Below are 6,193 nucleotides of genomic sequence, written 5' to 3' on the forward strand. Positions count from 1 at the left end.
GCTCTACACCTTGCTATCTCAGATTCTCCAGCATCTGCAGTTCCTACTATCTCTGAAACAATAAATAAAACATAGTCTGAGCTGAAATTACCACATTATCAAAATGTGTTTAAAGGTTTTTCTTGGGATTAGAAGCAACAAAGTTTTTCTTTCTTTTACTGAAGGAAACATTTTGATTTGGTCCTTCATTTGAAGTGAAGTGAACTAGTGAACTATATTTTAATAGAAGAATGAAAAAAAGCATTTATAACTGGCTTAGGCTGAGAAATGGTAAGTAACACTCTTATCACACCAGTGCCAAGCAATGACAAACTCCAACAAAAGAAAATCTACCCGTCACCCTGGACATTCAATATCATCACCATAATGGGATCCCCCAATGTCAACTTGTTGGAAAGAGATACATGGGAATACCACCACCTGAAAACACCCCTCCAAGTCACTCACCATCCTGACTTGGAACTATATCGCCATTCCTCCAATGTCGCTAGATCAAAATCTTGGAATTTTCTCCCCAATGGCATTGTGGGTCCACCTACCTAGGAAGTAGACTGCAGCAGCTCAAGAATGCAGCTCCCCACCAGCTTCTCATAGGTAAGTAACATTGGGCAATGATTTCTGGCTCAGCCAACAATGCCTGCATTAAGTTGCCATGGGGAAGAGGTCAGAGGAAGACTTTTTTTTTTGTTTCCACTTGAACATCGGAGGCTGAGGGGCAACCTGATAGAAGTTTACAAAATTATGACAGGAATAGATAGGATGGCTAATCAGAATCTTTCTTCCAAGTGTAGAGATGTCAATTACTCAGGGACATAGGTTTAAGGCAAAACGGAGCAGGTTTAAAGAAGATGTGAGAGGCAGATTTTTTTTTTACACAGAGGGCAGTAAGTGCCTGGAATGCACAGCTAGAGGGGGTAGTGGATACAATAGCAATGTTTAAAAGGCATCTTGACAGATATTTGAATTGACAAGGAATAGAAGGATACAGACCACATAGAGGCAAAAGGGTTTTAGTTTAGAAAGGCATCACAGATCAGCACAAGCTTGGTGGGCTGAATGGCTTGTTCACTGTTATTTTGAGATCAGGTTAGAGGTTTCCCTGTCAGAGGCAGTTTTATGTAGCCAGCAGAAAGCAGAAGCTGATTGACTTTGTGAGCTACCACTCAGATGTGGGATGGGATGGGGTGGTTTCTAATCAAAAAGGTGCATCTTACAACAACCTACAGATGTTGGGAATTCAGTCCTGGCATGGTCAGAGGTGGAGAATCACTGGGACAGGCTATAATGGAATGGATTTAGGAAACTTTCCAAAAACTTGGGGAAGTGCATGGAAATGATTGCTCTGAATTATTACTCAGTAAAACAGGGGTGTGAAACCATCGGGAATGCAAGTGTCTGGGGACTCTCCTCAAAAGAGACTGTAATTTTGTGATGAGTGCCAAAGCTGATAAGGATAAAACATGAACATTTCTTTCTGCAAAGTATACATTTCCAACAGAAAGAAAATAAGGATTAGTCAATCATGTATTTTTAGTCATTTGTAAAAGTCATTATTTCGGATAGAAACCTGATGTTTGTTTTTTTTCAAAAAAAATGCTGTTAATTTCTATGCAGATATGGAAAACAGTTACTTGTTGAACATGCACATGAACATGTAACAGATTTGTTAGCATGGTAACAAGTTGGTTAGGTTAGTTAACATGGTGTTAGGTTAATTTGCATGGTAACAAGTTAGAAAGGTTAGTTAACATGGTGTCAGAATGGTTCACGTGGTTACAAGTTGTTTAGTTTAGTTCTGGAGTAATCTTATCCCTCTGTACAGGAATGCTGGGACTTTTCTGTTTAAAAAACACTCAATTGAATTACCTTTTGTCATTCTAAGTTCAAGAGTTGGTCTGGAATCCATCCATTGTGACACTGTCATGTATTTTTATCCTTTGCTGCTCTGATCTCTCCCTGTGCTGAGGGTGAAGCAATGTACTTTTATGCAGAAGTGCAGGAAAAAATAAAAATGAATGCTTTTGTTGGAATGAAAACTGCATTTGGACTGACTCCACCAATTCACAAATTGATCCAATCACACATGTAATTTTTCTTATTAAAATGCCATCTGTGCAAGATTATGTCCTCAGGTTCCCGCAGATTTATGCACGAGTCATCACGGTGTAGTTTTCATCCGTCCTTGAAGAGCTACATTTGTTAACTTCATCATCTCCATTTTCCATCTTTTCATGTTTGCTGTCATCTGATCAGTTCAGTTGGACTTATGGATAATATTTTTCTCTGATTGATTTGACTACAACTAAGGTGCAGCATTCACTTTATTCAACCTAATGTTTCCCAGCAGATGGTATACAGATTGGAATTTATCATAATCTTCGGTTCTATAGAACAGCTAGTTGCTCAGTTAGTCAAAGAAACAGTTTATGAAGAAGTTTTTGTTTTGATCTGAGATTTCAATCTGGCTTGAAAAAGGAAAGCAGCCCAAGTGCAGAAATAATGCCAGCTCTAAATAGCCTCATGCTGAATGAATCAATGCTTTGGCCTTTTCACTGAACCAAGCCTCATAGTCTTTTTTACTACCTTATTGATAATTCTTTGTCATGATCTGTAGCGCAAAAAGATGCAATTGGACCCCTTGCAGTTGCTTATATTTTCTGAAAAAAAGACACTGACAGCTGCAAAATTCATCTCTATAGCACCGGTGGTTCTGCAGTAATGATGCCATTTTGAAACCAAAATGTACTCGCACTTGCATTCACTCTTGTGATATGGTCTCTACCAGATACCACTTTGGAGAGGTCAATAGTGTGGGTATTAGGACTGTACAGATGAAGTTATAGAGTCAGCAAATCATTCTGAAACAAACAAAAACAGAATTTGCTGGAAAATCTCAGGAGGTCTGCCAACATCTGTAGAGTGAAAGCAGAGTTAATGTTTTGAGTCCAGTAACCCTTCTTCAGCAAATCATTCTGTCAGTCAGTGGGTAACGCTGATTTGATATGAATGCTGCCTCTACAGCTGAGATCCTCTGTTAAACATAGAGCTGAAGATGCATTCAGCAGCTGGAAAGGTTATTCTTTCAGCTCTTTTTAAAGGGATCACCAGCATCCTGTGGCTTGGTTGCTAATTCATTTTGACTGGGTCTGTTTGAGTTTGTGATAGTGATTGGTAATTTGCAGAGTTGGTTAAAGTAATACAATGTGCTGCTGTAGTTGAAGAAGATATTGGTTTGGACTTTTGGGGATTCTGGTCAGACCACTTCCTCCAAGCCATGGATGTTGTAAATATTGATGGGTGACTCTGGTAGATGAGTATTTGGAGTCTGATAGAGTGAGGATGGAAGGATATGGCTTTTGAAGATGCAGTTCCTGACCTTGACCATTGATGTGAGGTCTTTAGCTTCTTCCTAATCCGCATCCATGTCCTTGGGGTTTACTTTGACCATGATGGCCATCTGTTCCCACTGTGGATGCTGAGAATCTGAAATAAATCCTGAACCTTGTGGATAAGTGCAATAGCATCTGGTAAGAGAGAACCGGAGTTAATGGGTAGAATTTAACCAATCTAGTCCATTCCAGTGTTTGGGCTCCACTTCTTTGAGCTTCCTCCTATCTTTCCCCATCTAAATATTATCAACTTAGAACTTTATTTTCCTGACCCCATCAGTTGTTTATCCACCTTCACCTCAAATGTCTCTATACCAATTACACAACTATTTCCTGAAATTCCCTTTCATTGTCTTAAATACTGTATTTTAACCTCCTCTCAGAAGAACACCTTTACTGAGCCAGGGTGATGCTGCTGTCTTTCAGACCAACATTTTGGACAGACTGATACTGACCAGGGTCTGAATTACACACAGGATTTTATCTGTTATCATTGAACAGAATCTGGCAGGGATTGCTGAGAGCAAATGGATTGAGGGAACAGATGAGGATGATTAAAAGTGTGAAGTGATTCATTTTGGAAGGTTGAATTTGAATGCAGAATACAGGGTTAATGGCAGGATTCTTGGCAGTGTGGAGGAACAAAGGCATCTTGGGGTCCACGTCCATAGATCCCTCAAAGTTGCTACCCAAATTGATAGGGTTGTAAAGAAGGCATATGGTGTGTCATATGGGGAATTGAGTTTAAGAGCCATGAGGTTATGCTGCAGCTCTAAAAAACCCTAGTTAGACCACACTTGGAATATTGTAGGATGCTGCCTGGACTGGAGGGCAAGTCTTATGAGGAAAGGTTGAGGGAGCTAGGGCTTTCTTCATCGGAGCGAAGAAGGATGAGAGGTGACTTGATAGAGGTTTACAAGATGATAAGAGGCATAGATAGAGTGGATAGCCAGAGACTTTTTCCCAGGGTGGAAATGACTATTCTGAGGGGCATCATTTTAAGGTGATTGGAGGACGGTATAGGGGAGATGTCAGAGGGAGGTTCTTTACACAGAGAGTGGTGGGTGTGTGAAATGCGCTGCCGGCAGTGGTAGTGGAATCAGATACATTAGGGACATTTAAGTGACTCTTGGATGGGCACATGGAGGATAGTAAAATGTAGGGTATGCGGGGTAGTTTGATCTTAGAGTAGGATGATAGGTTGGCACAACATCGTGGGCTGAAGGGCCTGTACTTTGCTGTACTGTTCTATGTTCTATACGTTCTGGGATAATTGTGTGAGCACTTGACTGGGTGGATAACTGGGGAACCTGACATCAGTGTGGTTGCAGTTTTGTGAGTTGAAATAAAACTCTGACTTAGAAAGGCAATGCTTGGATTCTGTCTAACCAATGTTTAATGTCTGGTTTAACATCTTCTGATCTGGATGAAGACTCCATAGTTATTGCATTTAATCCGAGTATATTTATCATAAGTGGTTATCCTATCTTAGCAGCATTAAATACTAAAGTTATATTTGTGATGAAGAAATTACTTACTGAATACAATGTAATTTTGTTTGTTGAAAGAGGTGACAATGGCCATAATTACTACTGGAAGCTTTAGATTTTTATTTCAGAATTCAAATATCATTTTTATGCTATGAATTGTCTCTTGGTCCCATCAACATATTTATAGACTTGATAGCCTATGAAGAGAGAGAATTAACAATTCATGCCTGGGACCTTTCATTAAATGCTTAAAAATGGATTCTAAATGATGATTATAACACTGAAGTGAGGTAGAGCTGTCAAGATCAGTCAAATAAGGGTTCAAAAGGTAATCTGTAATGTAGATGTATGGAGTTCCAGAGCTTGGCTGTGATTCCCACACTGTGCTGAGATCACCAAATCAAGAATTTTGAACTTGATTTGTTGGGAACAGTAAAGACAGTGAGAATTGGCAGGTAGAAGGTTAACAGAGACATTTAATAGGGTTTAGGTACATTCCTGCTGGTTTACTTACTGAACAGTTCACCTTCATACACGTTGTTATTGCACCATGATCCACTGTCACTGTTTAAATACAGAGACAAAGAATTCTAGTGCTGGCACTCAGGTATAGATAGTAAGAACTGCCGATGCTGGAGTCAGAGATAACACAGTGTGGAGCTGGAGGAACACAGCAGGCCAGGCAGCATCAGAGGAGCAGGAAAGCTGACATTTTGGGTCAGGACCCTTGTACAGAAATCCAGATTTTTGAAGAAGGGTCCCAACCCGAAACATCGGCTTTCCTGCTCCTCTGATGCTGCCTGGCCTGCTGTGTTCATCCAGCTCCTCACTGTGTTATCTCTCACACTCAGGTAGCTGCCGACACGACTTATGTTAGAGAGACAGTGCTGCCAAAGTTAATATATTAAATCAGAATAGAAATCTGTACCAGATTTTACCAGACAACAAGGTGCAGGGCTGGATGAACACAGCAGGCCAAGCAGCATCATAGGAGCAGAGAGGCTGATGTTTCGGGCCTAGACCCTTCATCAGAAAGGGGGGAGGGGAAGGGGGTTCTGAAATAAATAGGGAGAGAGTGGGAGGCGGATAGAAGATGGATAGAGGAGACGATAGGTGGAGAGGAAACAAACAGGTCGAAGAGGCGGGGATGGAGCCAGTAAAGGTGAGTGTAGGTAGGGAGTTAGGAAGGGGATAGGTCAGTCCAGGGAGGACGGACAGGTCAAGGGGGCGGGATGAGGTTGGTCGGTAGGAGATGGAGGTGCGGTTTGAGGTGGGAGGAGGGGATAGGTGGGAGGAAGAACAGGTTAGGGAGGC

This window comes from Rhincodon typus, chromosome 22 (assembly GCF_021869965.1).
Source record: "Rhincodon typus isolate 14 chromosome 22, sRhiTyp1.1, whole genome shotgun sequence".
Classification (NCBI taxonomy): Eukaryota; Metazoa; Chordata; class Chondrichthyes; order Orectolobiformes; family Rhincodontidae; genus Rhincodon; species Rhincodon typus.